We start from the raw sequence: 19,266 nt of genomic DNA, 5'->3' as shown, positions 1-19,266 counted from the left end.
AATATTCCATGAAGTGAATTAAAGAGAGAAGACTCGACAAAACCCTGAGAAAATACATTTTAATGAATAATTTTAATAAATTTATTAATTTCAGTCGTCCTTGAAATGAATTAAAGAGTGAAGACGCGAAAAAACCCTGAGAAAATACATTTTAATTAATAATTTCAATAAATTTATTAATTTCAGTCTTCCTTGAAGTGAATTAAAGAGTGAAACGCGACAAAACCCTGAGAAAATACATTTTAACTAATATATTTAAAAAACATAAATCAATAAATGAATAAATAAATATATAAATAAATTAATTAATTAATAAATTAATAAATAAATGATAAATAAATATTCCATGAAGTGAATTAAAGAGATAAAGACGCGACTAAACCCTGAGAAAATACATATTTACTAATATTTAAAAAAAAAAATAAATGAATAAATTAATTAATTAATAAATTAATTAATTAATTAATTAATAAATAATTAATAAATAAATATTACATGAAGTTAATTAATGAGAGAAGACGCGACAATACGCTGAGAAAATACTTTATAATTAATAATTTTAATAAATTTATGAATTTCAGTTGTCCTTGGAATGAATTAAAGAGTGAAGACGCGACAAAACCCTGACAAAATACTTTTTAATTAATAATTTCAATAAATTAATTATTTTCAGTCGTCCATGAAGTGAGTTAAAGAGTCAAGATGCGACAAAACCCTGAGAAAATGCTTTTTAATTAAAAATTTTAATAAATGAATTAATTTCAGTCATCCTTGAAGTGAATTAAAGAGTGAAGACGCGACAAAAACCTGAGAAAATAGTCTATAATTATTAATTTTAATAAATTTATTAATTTCAGTCGTCCTTGAAGTGAATTAAAGAGTGAAGACCCGACAAAACGCTGAGAAAACACATTTTAACTAATATTTAAAAAAAAATAAATGAATAAATTAATTAATTAATTATTAAATAAATAATTAATAAATAAATATTACCTGAAGTGAATTAATGAGAGAAGACGCGACAATACGCTGAGAAAATACTTTTTAATTAATAATTTCAATAAATTAATTATTTTCAATCGTCCATGAAGTGAATTAAAGATTGAAGACGCGACAAAACCCTGGAAAATATATTTTAACTAATATTTAAAAAATAAATAAATTAATTAATTAATTTATTAATTAATAAATGAATAAATAAATAATAAATTAATATTCCATGAAGTGAATTAAAAAGAGAAGACTTGACAAAACCCTGAGAAAATACATTTTAATGAATAATTTTAATAAATTTATTAATTTCAGTCGTCCTTCAAGTGAATTAAAGAGTGAAGACGTGACAAAACCCTGAGAAAATACATTTTAATTAATAATTTTAATAAATTTATGAATTTCAGTCGTCCTTGAAGTGAATTAAAGAGAGAAGACGCGTCAAAACCCTGAGAAAATACTTTTTAATTAATATTTAAAAAAAATAAATAAATGAATCAATAAATTAATTATTCAATAAATAAATAATTAATAAATAAATATTACATGAAGTGAATTAATGAGAGAAGACGCGACAATACGCTGAGAAAATACTTTCTAATTAATAATTTTAATAAATTTAAGAATTTCAGTTGTCCTTGAAGTGAATTAAAGAGTGAAGACGTGACAAAACCCTGGAAAATACATTTTAACCAATATTTAAAAAAATAAATGAATAAATAAATAAATCAATAAATTAATTAATTGATTAATTAATAAATAAATAATAAATAAATATTCCTTGAAGTGAATTAAAGAGTGAAGACGCGACAAAACCCTAAAAAAATACATTATTTTAACTAATATTTAAAAAATAGATAAATAAATAAATTAATTAATTAATTAACAAATAAATAAATAAATAATAAATAAATATTCCTTGAAGTGAATTAAAGAGAGAAGACGCGACAAAACCCTGAGAAAAAACATTTTAACTAATATTTATAAAAAATAAATAAATGAATAAATTAATTAATTAATAAATAAATAATTAAATAAATAAATATTCCATGAAGTGAATTAAAGAGAGAAGACGCGACAAAACCCTGGAAAATACATTTTAACTAATATTTAAAAAATGAATAAATAAATAATTTATTTAATAAATAAATAAATAAATAAATAATAAATTATTATTCCATGAAGTGAATTAAAGAGAGAAGACGCGACAAAACCCTGAGAAAATATATTTTAACTAATATTTAAAAAACATAAATCAATAAATAAATTAATTAATTAATAAATTAATAAATTAATTAATAAATAAATAATTAGTAAATAAATATTACCTGAAGTGAATTAATGAGAGAAGACGCGACAATACGCTGAGAAAATACTTTTTAATTAATAATTTTAATAAATTTATGAATTTCAGTTGTCCTTGGAATGAATTAAAGAGTGAAGACGCGACAAAACCCTGACAAAATTAATGAATAAATAATTAATTAAATTAATTAATTAATTAATAAATCAATAAATAAATAAATAAATAAATAATAAATTAATATTCCATGAAGTGAATTAAAGAGAGAAGACGCGACTAAACCCTGAGAAAATACATATTTACTAATATTTAAAAAAATAAATGAATAAATACATAAATAAATTAATTAATTAATAAATAAATAATAAATAAATATTCTTTGAAGTGAATTAAAGAGTGAAGACGCGACAAAACTCTGGAAAATACATTTTAACTAATATTTAAAAATAAATAAATAAATAAATTAATTAATTAATTAATTAATAAATAAATATTACCTGAAATGAATTAATGAGAGAAGACGCGACAAAACCCTGAGAAAATACATTTTAACTAATATTTAAAAAAAATAAATAAATGAATAAATTAATTAATTAATAAATTAATAAATTAATTAATAAATAAATAATTAGTAAATAAATACTACCTGAAGTGAATTAATGAGAGAAGACGCGACAATACGCTGAGAAAATACTTTTTAATTAATAATTTTAATAAATTTATGAATTTCAGTTGTCCTTGGAATGAATTAAAGAGTGAAGACGCGACAAAACCCTGACAAAATACATTTTAACTAATATTTAAAAAAAAATAAATAAAAGAATAAATTAATTATTTAATTAATTAATTAATTAATTAATAAATAATTAATAAATGAATATTCCTTGAAGTGAATTAAAGAGTGAAGACGTGACAAAACCCTGGAAAATACATTTTAACCAATATTTAAAAAAATAAATGAATAAATAAATAAATCAATAAATTAATTAATTGATTAATTAATAAATAAATAATAAATAAATATTCCTTGAAGTGAATTAAAGAGTGAAGACGCGACAAAACCCTGGAAAATACATTTTAACTAATATTTAAAAAATAGATAAATAAATAAATTAATTAATTAATTATTAAATAAATAATAAATAAATATTCCATGAAGTAAATTAAAGAGAGAAGACGCGACAAAACCATGGAAAATACATTTTAACTAATATTTAAAAAAATAAATGAATAAATAAATAAATCAATAAATTAATTAATTGATTAATTAATAAATAAATAATAAATAAATATTCCTTGAAGTGAATTAAAGAGTGAAGACGCGACAAAACCCTGGAAAATACATTTTAACTAATATTTAAAAAAATAAATGAATAAATAAATAAATCAATAAATAAATTAATTAATTAATTATTAATTAAATAATAAATAAATATTCCATGAAGTGAATTAAAGAGAGAAGACGCGACAAAACCCTGAGAAAATACATTTTAATGAATAATTTTAATAAATTTATTAATTTCAGTCGTCCTTCAAGTGAATTAAAGAGTGAAGACGCGACAAAACCCTGAGAAAATACATTTTGACTAATATTTTTTTAAAAAAAATAAATAAATGAATAAATTAATGAATTAATAAATTAATTAATAAATAAATAATTAGTAAATAAATATTACCTGAAGTGAATTAATGAGAGAAGACGCGACAATACGCTGAGAAAATACTTTTTAATTAATAATTTTAATAAATTAATTATTTTCAGTCGTCCATGAAGTGAATTAAAGATTGAAGACGCGAAAAAACCCTGAGAAAATACATTTTAATTAATAATTTTAATAAATTTATTAATTTCAGTCGTCCTTGAAGTGAATTAAAGAGTGAAACGCGACAAAACCCTGAGAAAATACATTTTAACTAATATATTTAAAAATAGATAAATAAATAAATTAATTAATTAATTATTTAATAAATAATAAACAAATATTCCATGAAGTGAATTAAAGAGAGAAGACGCGACAAAACCCTGAGAAAATACATTTTAATGAATAATTTTAATAAATTTATTAATTTCAGTCGTCCTTCAAGTGAATTAAAGAGTGAAGACGCGACAAAACCTTGAGAAAATACATATTACCTAATATATTTAAAAAACATAAATCAATAAATGAATAAATAAATAAATTAATTAATTAATTAATTTTTAAATAATTTAATAAATAAATAAATAAATATTCCTTGAAGTGAATTAAAGAGTGAAGTAGCGACAAAACCCTGAGAAAATACATTTTAACTCATATTTAAAAAAAATATAAATAAATGAATAAATAAATAAATAAATTAATTAATTAATTAATTAATAAATAATTAATGAATTAAATAAATAAATATTCCATGAAGTGAATTTAAGAGAGAAGACGCGTCAAAACCCTGAGAAAATACTTTTTAATTAATAATTTTAATAAATTTATGAATTTCAGTCTACCTTGAAGTGAATTAAAGAGTGAAGACTTGACAAAACCCTGAGAAAATACATTTTAACAAATATATTTAAAAAACATAAATCAATAAAAGAATAAATTAATTATTTAATTAATTAATTAATTAATTAATAAATAATTAATAAATGAATGTTCCTTGAAGTGAATTAAAGAGTGAAGACGCGAAAAACCCCTGAGAAAATACATTTTAACTAATATTTAAAAAAAAAATAAATAAATGAATAAATTAATTAATTAATTAATTTATTAATTAATTAAAAAATAATTAATAAATAAATATTACATGAAGTGAATTAATGAGCGAAGACGCGACAATACGCTGAGAAAATACTTTTTAATTAATAATTTTAATAAATTTATGAAATCGAGTTGTCCTTGAAGTGAATTAAAGAGTGAAGACGCGACAAAACCCTGAGAAAATACATTTTAACTAATATATTTAAAAAACATAAATCAATAAATGAATAAATAAATATATAAATAAATTAATAAATAAATGATAAATAATTATTCCATGAAGTGAATTAAAGAGAGAAGACGCGACTAAACCCTGAGAAAATACATATTTACTAATATTTAAAAAAATAAATGAATAAATAAATAAATAAATAAATTAATTAATTAATTAATTAATAATTAAATAATAAATAAATATTCCTTGAAGTGAATTAAAGAGTGAAGACGCGACAAAACCCTGAGAAAATACATTTTAACTAATATTTAAAAAAAATAAATAAATGAATAAATTAATTAATTAATTAAGTAATTAATTAATAAATAATTAATAAATAAATATTACATGAAGTGAATTAATGAGAGAAGACGCGACAATACGCTGAGAAAATACTTTTTAATTTTAATAAATTTATGAATTTCAGTTATCCTTGACGTGAATTAAAGAGTGAAGACGCGACAAAACCCTGACAAAATATTTTTATTTAATAATTTCAATAAATTAATTATTTTCAGTCGTCCATGAAGTGAATTAAAGATTGAAGACGCGACAAAACCCTGAGAAAATACATTTTAACTAATATATTTAAAAAACATAAATCAATAAATGAATAAATAAATATATAAATAAATTAATTAATTAATAAATTAATAATTAAATGATATATAAATATTCCATGGAGTGAATTAAAGAGAGAAGACGCGACTAAACCCAGAGAAAATACATATTTACTAATATTTAAAAAAAAATGAATAAATAAATAAATAATTAATTAATAAATAAATAAATAAATAATAAATAAATATTCCTTGAAGTGAATTAAAGAGTGAAGACGCTACAAAACCCTGAGAAAATACATTTTAACTAATATTTAAAAAAAAATAAATGAATAAATAAATTAATTAATTAATTAATTAAGAAATAAATAATAAATAAATATTCCTTGAAGTGAATTAAAGAGTGAAGAGGGGACAAAACCCTGAGAAAATACATATTTACTAATATTTAAAAAAATTAATGAATAAATAAATAATTAAATTAATTAATTAATTAATTAATAAATCAATAAATAAATAAATATATAATAAATTAATATTCCATGAAGTGAATTAAAGAGTGAAGACGAGACAAAACGCTGAAAAAATACAATTTAATTAATAATTTTAACAAATTTATTAATTTCAGTCGTCCTTGAAGTGAGTTTAAGAGTCAAGATGCGACAAAACCCTGAGAAAATACTTTTTAATTAAAAATTTTAATAAATGAATTAATTTCAGTCGTCCTTGAAGTGAATTAAAGAGTGAAGACCCGACAAAACGCTGAGAAAACACATTTTAACTAATATTTAAAAAGAATTAATAAATGACCCGACAAAACCCTGAGAAAATACATTTTAATTTATATTTAAAATAATAAATAAATGAATAAATAAATTAATTAAAAATTAATAAATTTATTAATTATTTCATTAATAGTAAACTAACTTATTAATTAATTAATAAATAAATAAATTAAATAACTAATTAATAAATAAATAACAAATTAATTAAATAAATATATAAATAAATATTCCATGAAGTGAATTAAAGTGAAAAAACGCGACAAAACGCTAAGAAAATACATTTAACTAATATTTAAAAAAAATTAATAAATTAATGAATAAATAAATAAATTAGTTAATTAATAAATTAATAAATAAATCATTAATTAATTAAATAAATAAATATATATAAATATTCCATGAAGGGAATTAAAGTGAGAAAACGCGACAAAACGCTAATAAAATACATTTTAAGTAATGATTTTAATAAATTTATTAATTTTCAGTCGTCCATGAATTGAATTAAAGAGTGAGGATGCGACAAAACCCTGAGAAAATACTTTTTAATTAACAATTTTAATTAATTTATTAATTTCAGTCGTCCTTGAAGTGAATTAAAGAGTGAAGACCCGACAAAACGCTGAGAAAACACATTTTAACTAATATTTAAAAAAAATTAATAAATAAATGAATAAATACATAAATTAATTAATAAATAAATGAATAAATTAATGAATTAATTAATAAATAAATATTTAATTAATTAATTAAAATAATAAATAAATATTCCTTGAAGTGAATTAAAGAGTGAAGACGCGACAAAACCCTGGAAAATACATTTTAACTAATATTTATAAAATGAATAAATTAATTAATTAATTAATAAATAAATAATAAATAAATATTACATGAAGTGAATTATTGAGAGGAGACGCGACAATACGCTTAGAAAATACTTTTTAGTTAATAATTTTAATAAATTTATGAATTTCAGCTGTCCTTGAAGTGAATTAAAGAGTGAAGACGCTACAAAACCCTGAGAAAATACATTTTAACTAATATTTAAAAAAAAATAAATGAATAAATTAATTAATTAATTAATTAATTAAGAAATAAATAATAAATAAATATTCCTTGAAGTGAATTAAAGAGTGAAGAGGGGACAAAACCCTGAGAAAATACATATTTACTAATATTTAAAAAAATTAATGAATAAATAAATAATTAAATTAATTAATTAATTAATTAATTAATTAATAAATCAATAAATAAATAAATATATAATAAATTAATATTCCATGAAGTGAATTAAAGAGTGAAGACGAGACAAAACGCTGAAAAAATACAATTTAATTAATAATTTTAACAAATTTATTAATTTCAGTCGTCCTTGAAGTGAGTTTAAGAGTCAAGATGCGACAAAACCCTGAGAAAATACTTTTTAATTAAAAATTTTAATAAATGAATTAATTTCAGTCATCCTTGAAGTGAATTAAAGAGTGAAGACGCGACAAAACCCTGAGAAAATAGTCTGTAATTAATAATTTTAATAAATTTATTAATTTCAGTCGTCCTTGAAGTGAATTAAAGAGTGAAGACCCAACAAAACGCTGAGAAAACACATTTTAACTAATATTTAAAAAAAATTAATAAATGACCCGACAAAACCCTGAGAAAATACATTTTAATTTATATTTAAAAAAAATAAATAAATAATAAATAAATTAATTAAAAATTAATAAATTTATTAATCATTTCATTAATAGTAAACTAACTTATTAATTAATTAATAAATAAATAAATTAAATAAATAATTAATAAATAAATAACAAATTATATAAATAAATATATAAATAAATATTCCATGAAGTGAATTAAAGTGAGAAAACGTGACAAAACGCTAATAAAATACATTTTAAGTAATGATTTTAATAAATTTATTAATTTTCAGTCGTCCATGAATTGAATTGAATAGTGAGGATGCGACAAAACCCTGAGAAAATACTTTTTAATTAATAATTTTAATATATTTATTAATTTCAGTCGTCCTTGAAGTGAATTAAAGAGTGAAGACCCGACAAAACGCTGAGAAAACACATTTTAACTAATATTTAAAAAAAAATTAATAAATAAATGAATAAATACATAAATTAATTAATAAATATGAATAAATTAATGAATTAATTAATAAATAAATGAATAAATTAATGAATTAATTAATAAATAAATATTTAATTAATTAATTAAAATAATAAATAAATATTCCATGAAGTGAATTAAAGTGAGAAAACGCGACAAAACGCTAAGAAAATACATTTAACTAATATTAAAAAAAAAAATAATAAATGAATGATTAAATAAATAAATTAATTAATAAATAAATAAATAATTAATTAATTAAATAAATAAATATTCCATGAAGTGAAATAAAGACGCGACAAAACGCTGGTAAAATACATTTTAATTAATAATTTTAAAAAAAATTTTAATTTCAGTCGTCCTTGAAGTAAATTAAAGAGTGAAGACGTGACAAAATCCTGAGAAAATAAATTTTAACTAATATTTAAAAAAAATTAAATAAATGAATAAATAAATAAATAAATTAATTAATTAATAAATAATTAAATAATTCATTATTAAAATTAATATATAAATAAATATTTCATGAAGTGAATTAAATAGAGAAGACGCAACAAAACGCTGACAAAATACTCTTTAATTAAAAATTTTAATAAATTTAATAATTTCAGTCGTCCTTGAAGTGAATTAAAGAGTGAAGATGCGACAAAACCATCAGAAAATACTCTTTAATTAAGAATTTTAATAAATTTATTAATTTCAGTCGTCCTTGAAGTGAATTAAAGAGTGAAGACCCGACAAAACGCTGAGAAAATACATTTTAACTAATATTTAAAAAAAATTAATAAATTAATGAATAAATAAATAAATTAGTTAATTAATAAATTAATAAATAAATCATTAATTAATTAAATAAATAAATATATATAAATATTCCATGAAGGGAATTAAAGTGAGAAAACGCGACAAAACGCTAATAAAATACATTTTAAGTAATGATTTTAATAAATTTATTAATTTTCAGTCGTCCATGAATTGAATTAAAGAGTGAGGATGCGACAAAACCCTGAGAAAATACTTTTTAATTAATAATTTTAATTAATTTATTAATTTCAGTCGTCTTTGAAGTGAAGTAAAGAGTGAAGACCCGACAAAACGCTGAGAAAACACATTTTAACAAATATTTAAAAAAAATTAATAAATAAATGAATAAATACATAAATTAATTAATAAATAAATGAATAAATTAATGAATTAATTAATAAATAAATATTTAATTAATTAATTAAAATAATAAATAAATATTCCATGAAGTGAATTAAAGTGAGAAAACGCGACAAAACGCTGAGAAAATACATTTAACTAATATTTAAAAAAAAATAATAAATAAATGATTAAATAAATAAATTAATTAATAAATAAATAAATAATTAATTAATTAAATAAATAAATATTCCATGAAGTGAAATAAAGACGCGACAAAACGCTGGGAAAATACATTTTAATTAATAATTTTAAAAAAATTTTAATTTCAGTCGTCCTTGAAGTAAATTAAAGAGTGAAGACGCGACAAAATCCTGAGAAAATAAATTTTAACTAATATTTAAAAAAAATTAATAAATTAATGAATAAATAAATAAATTAGTTAATTAATAAATTAATAAATAAATCATTAATTAATTAAATAAATAAATATATATAAATATTCCATGAAGGGAATTAAAGTGAGAAAACGCGACAAAACGCTAATAAAATACATTTTAAGTAATGATTTTAATAAATTTATTAATTTTCAGTCGTCCATGAATTGAATTAAAGAGTGAGGATGCGACAAAACCCTGAGAAAATACTTTTTAATTAATAATTTTAATTAATTTATTAATTTCAGTCGTCTTTGAAGTGAATTAAAGAGTGAAGACCCGACAAAACGCTGAGAAAACACATTTTAACTAATATTTCAAAAAAAATTAAAAAATAAATGAATAAATACATAAATTAATTAATAAATAAATGAATAAATAAATTAATTAATTAATAAATAAATATTTAATTAATTAATTAAAATAATAAATAAATATTCCATGAAGTGAATTAAAGTGAGAAGACCCGACAAAACCCTGAGAAAATACATTTTAATTTATATTTAAAAAAAATAAATAAATGAATAAATAAATTAATTAAAAATTAATAAATTTATTAATTATTTCATTAATAGTAAACTAACTTATTAATTAATTAATAAATAAATAAATTAAATAAATAATTAATAAATAAATAACAAATTAATTAAATAAATATATCAATAAATATTCCATGAAGTGAATTAAAGTGAAAAAACGCGACAAAACGCTAAGAAAATACATTTTAAGTAATGATTTTAATAAATTTATTAATTTTCAGTCGTCCATGAATTGAATTAAAGAGTGAGGATGCGACAAAACCCTGAGAAAATACTTTTTAATTAATAATTTTAATATATTTATTAATTTCAGTCGTCCTTGAAGTGAATTAAAGAGTGAAGACCCGACAAAACGCTGAGAAAACACATTTTAACTAATATTTAAAAAAAAATTAATAAATAAATGAATAAATACATAAATTAATAATAAATATGAATAAATTAATGAATTAATTAATAAATAAATGAATAAATTAATGAATTAATTAATAAATAAATATTTAATTAATTAATTAAAATAATAAATAAATATTCCATGAAGTGAATTAAAGTGAGAAAACGCGACAAAACGCTAAGAAAATACATTTAACTAATATTTAAAAAAAAAATAATAAATAAATGATTAAATAAATAAATTAATTAATAAATAAATAAATAATTAATTAATTAAATAAATAAATATTCCATGAAGTGAAATACAGACGCGACAAAACGCTGGTAAAATACATTTTAATTAATAATTTTAAAAAAATTTATTTTTCAGTCGTCATTGAAGTAAATTAAAGAGTGAAGACGTGACAAAATCCTGAGAAAATACATTTAACTAATATTTAAAAAAAATTAAATAAATGAATAAATAAATAAATAAATTAATTAATTAATAAATAATTAAATAATTCATTATTAAAATTAATATATAAATAAATATTTCATGAAGTGAATTAAATAGAGAAGACGCAACAAAACGCTGACAAAATACTCTTTAATTAAAAATTTTAATAAATTTAATAATTTCAGTCGTCCTTGAAGTGAATTAAAGAGTGAAGATGCGACAAAACCATCAGAAAATACTCTTTAATTAAGAATTTTAATAAATTTATTAATTTCAGTCGTCCTTGAAGTGAATTAAAGAGTGAAGACCCGACAAAACGCTGAGAAAATACATTTTAACTAATATTTAAAAAAATTAATAAATTAATGAATAAATAAATAAATTAGTTAATAAATAAATAAATAATTAATTAATTAAATAAATATATATTCCATGAAGTGAAATAAAGACGCGACAAAACGCTGGGAAAATACATTTTAATTAATAATTTTAAAAAAAATTTAATTTCAGTCGTCCTTGAAGTAAATTAAAGAGTGTAGACGCGACAAAATTCTGAGAAAATAAATTTTAACTAATATTTAAAAAAAAATTAAATAAATGAATAAATAAATAAATAAATTAATTAATAAATAAATAATTCATTATTAAAATTAAAATATAAATAAATATTCCATGAAGTGAATTAAATAGAGAAGACGCAACAAAACGCTGAGAAAACACTCTTTAATTAAAAATTTTAATAAATTTAATAATTTCAGTCGTCCTTGAAGTGAATTAAAGAGTGAAGACCCGACAAAACGCTGAGAAAATACATTTTAACTAATATTTAAAAAAAAATTAATTAATAAATGAATAAATAAATAATTAATTAATTCATTAAATGAATAAATAAACATTCTAAGAAGTGAATAAAACTGAGAAAATGCGACAAAACGCTGAGAAAATACATTTAACTAATATTTAAAAAAAAATAATAAATTAATGAATAAATAAATAAATTAGTTAATTAATAAATTAATAAATAAATCATTAATTAATTAAATAAATAAATATATATAAATATTCCATGAAGGGAAATAAAGTGAGAAAACGTGACAAAACGCTAATAAAATACATTTTAAGTAATGATTTTAATAAATTTATTAATTTTCAGTCGTCCATGAATTGAATTAAAGAGTGAGGATGCGACAAAACCCTGAGAAAATACTTTTTAATTAATAATTTTAATATATTTATTAATTTCAGTCGTCCTTGAAGTGAATTAAAGAGTGAAGACCCGACAAAACGCTGAGAAAACACATTTTAACTAATATTTAAAAAAAAATTAATAAATAAATGAATAAATACATAAATTAATAATAAATATGAATTAATTAATAAATAAATGAATAAATTAATGAATTAATTAATAAATAAATATTTAATTAATTAATTAAAATAATAAATAAATATTCCATGAAGTGAATTAAAGTGAGAAAACGCGACAAAACGCTAAGAAAATACATTTAACTAATATTAAAAAAAAAATAATAAATAAATGATTAAATAAATAAATTAATTAATAAATAAATAAATAATTAATTAATTAAATAAATAAATATTCCATGAAGTGAAATAAAGACGCGACAAAACGCTGGTAAAATACATTTTAATTAATAATTTTAAAAAAAATTTATTTTTCAGTCGTCCTTGAAGTAAATTAAAGAGTGAAGACGTGACAAAATCCTGAGAAAATACATTTAACTAATATTTAAAAAAAATTAAATAAATGAATAAATAAATAAATAAATTAATTAATTAATAAATAATTAAATAATTCATTATTAAAATTAATATATAAATAAATATTTCATGAAGTGAATTAAATAGAGAAGACGCAACAAAACGCTGACAAAATACTCTTTAATTAAAAATTTTAATAAATTTAATAATTTCAGTCGTCCTTGAAGTGAATTAAAGAGTGAAGATGCGACAAAACCATCAGAAAATACTCTTTAATTAAGAATTTTAATAAATTTATTAATTTCAGTCGTCCTTGAAGTGAATTAAAGAGTGAAGACCCGACAAAACGCTGAGAAAATACATTTTAACTAATATTTAAAAAAAATTAATAAATTAATGAATAAATAAATAAATTAGCTAATAAATAAATAAATAATTCATTAATTAAATAAATATATATTCCATGAAGTGAAATAAAGACGCGACAAAACGCTGGGAAAATACATTTTAATTAATAATTTTAAAAAAATTTTAATTTCAGTCGTCCTTGAAGTAAATTAAAGAGTGTAGACGCGACAAAATTCTGAAAAAAATTTTAACTAATATTTAAAAAAAAAATTAAATAAATGAATAAATAAATAAATAAATTAATTAATAAATAAATAATTCATTATTAAAATTAAAATATAAATAAATATTCCATGAAGTGAATTAAATAGAGAAGACGCAACAAAACGCTGAGAAAACACTCTTTAATTAAAAATTTTAATAAATTTAATAATTTCAGTCGTCCTTGAAGTGAATTAAAGAGTGAAGACCCGACAAAACGCTGAGAAAATACATTTTAACTAATATTTAAAAAAAAATTAATTAATAAATGAATAAATAAATAATTAATTAATTCATTAAATGAATAAATAAACATTCTAAGAAGTGAATAAAACTGAGAAAATGCGACAAAACGCTGAGAAAATACATTTAACTAATATTTAAAAAAAAATAATAAATTAATGAATAAATAAATAAATTAGTTAATTAATAAATTAATAAATAAATCATTAATTAATTAAATAAATAAATATATATAAATATTCCATGAAGGGAATTAAAGTGAGAAAACGTGACAAAACGCTAATAAAATACATTTTAAGTAATGATTTTAATAAATTTATTAATTTTCAGTCGTCCATGAATTGAATTAAAGAGTGAGGATGCGACAAAACCCTGAGAAAATACTTTTTAATTAATAATTTTAATATATTTATTAATTTCAGTCGTCCTTGAAGTGAATTAAAGAGTGAAGACCCGACAAAACGCTGAGAAAACACATTTTAACTAATATTTAAAAAAAAATTAATAAATAAATGAATAAATACATAAATTAATAATAAATATGAATAAATTAATGAATTAATTAATAAATAAATGAATAAATTAATGAATTAATTAATAAATAAATATTTAATTAATTAATTAAAATAATAAATAAATATTCCATGAAGTGAATTAAAGTGAGAAAACGCGACAAAACGCTAAGAAAATACATTTAACTAATATTTAAAAAAAAAATAATAAATAAATGATTAAATAAATAAATTAATTAATAAATAAATAAATAATTAATTAATTAAATAAATAAATATTCCATGAAGTGAAATAAAGACGCGACAAAACGCTGGTAAAATACATTTTAATTAATAATTTTAAAAAAAATTTATTTTTCAGTCGTCCTTGAAGTAAATTAAAGAGTGAAGACGTGACAAAATCCTGAGAAAATAAATTTTAACTAATATTTAAAAAAAATTAAATAAATGAATAAATAAATAAATAAATTAATTAATTAATAAATAATTAAATAATTCATTATTAAAATTAATATATAAATAAATATTTCATGAAGTGAATTAAATAGAGAAGACGCAACAAAACGCTGACAAAATACTCTTTAATTAAAAATTTTAATAAATTTAATAATTTCAGTCGTCCTTGAAGTGAATTAAAGAGTGAAGATGCGACAAAACCATCAGAAAATACTCTTTAATTAAGAATTTTAATAAATTTATTAATTTCAGTCGTCCTTGAAGTGAATTAAAGAGTGAAGACCCGACAAAACGCTGAGAAAATACATTTTAACTAATATTTAAAAAAAATTAATAAATTAATGAATAAATAAATAAATTAGTTAATAAATAAATAAATAATTAATTAATTAAATAAATATATATTCCATGAAGTGAAATAAAGACGCGACAAAACGCTGGGAAAATACATTTTAATTAATAATTTTAAAAAAATTTTAATTTCAGTCGTCCTTGAAGTAAATTAAAGAGTGTAGACGCGACAAAATTCTGAGAAAATAAATTTTAACTAATATTTAAAAAAAAATTAAATAAATGAATAAATAAATAAATAAATTAATTAATAAATAAATAATTCATTATTAAAATTAAAATATAAATAAATATTCCATGAAGTGAATTAAATAGAGAAGACGCAACAAAACGCTGAGAAAACACTCTTTAATTAAAAATTTTAATAAATTTAATAATTTCAGTCGTCCTTGAAGTGAATTAAAGAGTGAAGACCCGACAAAACGCTGAGAAAATACATTTTAACTAATATTTAAAAAAAAATTAATTAATAAATGAATAAATAAATAATTAATTAATTCATTAAATGAATAAATAAACATTCTAAGAAGTGAATAAAACTGAGAAAATGCGACAAAACGCTGAGAAAATACATTTAACTAATATTTAAAAAAAATAATAAATTAATGAATAAATAAATAAATTAGTTAATTAATAAATTAATAAATAAATCATTAATTAATTAAATAAATAAATATATATAAATATTCCATGAAGGGAATTAAAGTGAGAAAACGTGACAAAACGCTAATAAAATACATTTTAAGTAATGATTTTAATAAATTTATTAATTTTCAGTCGTCCATGAATTGAATTAAAGAGTGAGGATGCGACAAAACCCTGAGAAAATACTTTTTAATTAATAATTTTAATATATTTATTAATTTCAGTCGTCCTTGAAGTGAATTAAAGAGTGAAGACCCGACAAAACGCTGAGAAAATACATTTTAACTAATATTTAAAAAAAAATTAAATAAATGAATAAATAAATAAATAAATTAATTAATAAATAAATAATTCATTATTAAAATTAAAATATAAATAAATATTCCATGAAGTGAATTAAATAGAGAAGACGCAACAAAACGCTGAGAAAACACTCTTTAATTAAAAATTTTAATAAATTTAATAATTTCAGTCGTCCTTGAAGTGAATTAAAGAGTGAAGACCCGACAAAACGCTGAGAAAATACATTTTAACTAATATTTAAAAAAAAATTAATAAATAAATGAATAAATACATAAATTAATTAATAAATATGAATAAATTAATGAATTAAATAATAAATAAATGAATAAATTAATGAATTAATTATTAAATAAATATTTAATTAATTAATTAAAATAATAAATAAATATTCCATGAAGTGAATTAAAGTGAGAAAACGCGACAAAACGCTAAGAAAATACATTTAACTAATATTTAAAAAAAAATAATAAATAAATGATTAAATAAATAAATTAATTAATAAATAAATAAATAATTAATTAATTAAATAAATAAATATTCCATGAAGTGAAATAAAGACGCGACAAAACGCTGGTAAAATACATTTTAATTAATAATTTTAAAAAAAATTTATTTTTCAGTCGTCCTTGAAGTAAATTAAAGAGTGAAGACGTGACAAAATCCTGAGAAAATACATTTAACTAATATTTAAAAAAAATTAAATAAATGAATAAATAAATAAATAAATTAATTAATTAATAAATAATTAAATAATTCATTATTAAAATTAATATATAAATAAATATTTCATGAAGTGAATTAAATAGAGAAGACGCAACAAAACGCTGACAAAATACTCTTTAATTAAAAATTTTAATAAATTTAATAATTTCAGTCGTCCTTGAAGTGAATTAAAGAGTGAAGATGCGACAAAACCATCAGAAAATACTCTTTAATTAAGAATTTTAATAAATTTATTAATTTCAGTCGTCCTTGAAGTGAATTAAAGAGTGAAGACCCGACAAAACGCTGAGAAAATACATTTTAACTAATATTTAAAAAAAATTAATAAATTAATGAATAAATACATAAATTAATTAATAAATAAATGAATAAATTAATGAATTAATTAATAAATAAATATTTAATTAATTAATTAAAATAATAAATAAATATTCCATGAAGTGAATTAAAGTGAGAAAACGCGACAAAACGCTGAGAAAATACATTTAACTAATATTTAAAAAAAATTAATAAATAAATGATTAAATAAATTAATTAATTAATAAATAAATAATTAATTAATTAATTAAATAAATAAATATTCCATGAAGTGAAATAAAGACGCGACAAAACGCTGGGAAAATACATTTTAATTAATAATTTTAAAAAAATTTTAATTTCAGTCGTCCTTGAAGTAAATTAAAGAGTGAAGACGCGACAAAATCCTGAGAAAATAAATTTTAACTAATATTTAAAAAAAATTAATAAATTAATGAATAAATAAATAAATTAGTTAATTAATAAATTAATAAATAAATCATTAATTAATTAAATAAATAAATATATATAAATATTCCATGAAGGGAATTAAAGTGAGAAAACGCGACAAAACGCTAATAAAATACATTTTAAGTAATGATTTTAATAAATTTATTAATTTTCAGTCGTCCATGAATTGAATTAAAGAGTGAGGATGCTACAAAACCCTGAGAAAATACTTTTTAATTAATAATTTTAATTAATTTATTAATTTCAGTCGTCTTTGAAGTGAATTAAAGAGTGAAGACCCGACAAAACGCTGAGAAAACACATTTTAACTAATATTTAAAAAAAATTAATAAATAAATGAATAAATACATAAATTAATTAATAAATAAATGAATAAATTAATGAATTAATTAATAAATAAATATTTAATTAATTAATTAAAATAATAAATAAATATTCCATGAAGTCAATTAAAGTGGGAAGACCCGAAAAAACCCTGAGAAAATACATTTTTATCATATTTAAAAAAAATAAAAAATAAATAAATAAATGAATAAATAAATAAATAAATAAATTAAAAATTAATAAATTTATTAATTATTTCATTAATATTAAATTAACGAATTAATTAATTAATAAATAAATAAATAATTAATTAAATAAATATATAAATAAATATTCCATGAAGTGAATGAAAGTGAGAAAACGCGACAAAACGCTGAGAAAATACATTTAACTAATATTTAAAATTAATAAATTAATGATTAAATAAATAAATTATTTAATAAATAAATTATTAAATAAATCATTAATTAATTAAATAAATAAAAATATATAAATATTCCATGAATGGAATTAAAGGGAGAAAACGCGACAAAACGCTAATAAAATTCATTTTAATTAATGATTTTAATAAATTAATTAATTTTCAGTCGTCCATGAATTGAATTAAAGAGTGAAGATGCGACAAAACCCTGGGAAAATACTTTTTAATTAATATTTTTAAAAATATATTAATTTTCAGTCGTATAGTAAGTGAATAAAAGAGTGAAGGCGCGATAAAAACCAAAGAAAATACTTTTTAATTAATTTTTTTAATAAATTAATTAATTTTAAGAGATCCAATAAGTGAATTAAAGAGCGAAGACGCGACAAAAACCTGGGAAAATACTTTTTAATTGATATTTTTAAAATTAAATTTATTTTCAGTCGGCCTTGAACTGAATTAAATAGTGAAAACGCGAAGAAACCCAAAGAAAATACTTTTTAAATAATATTTTTAGTATATAAATTCATTTT

The sequence above is a fragment of the Cloeon dipterum genome, chromosome 4 (genome assembly GCF_949628265.1).
Source record: "Cloeon dipterum chromosome 4, ieCloDipt1.1, whole genome shotgun sequence".
Taxonomy (NCBI): domain Eukaryota; kingdom Metazoa; phylum Arthropoda; class Insecta; order Ephemeroptera; family Baetidae; genus Cloeon; species Cloeon dipterum.
This window is presented reverse-complemented; position numbering follows the sequence as displayed.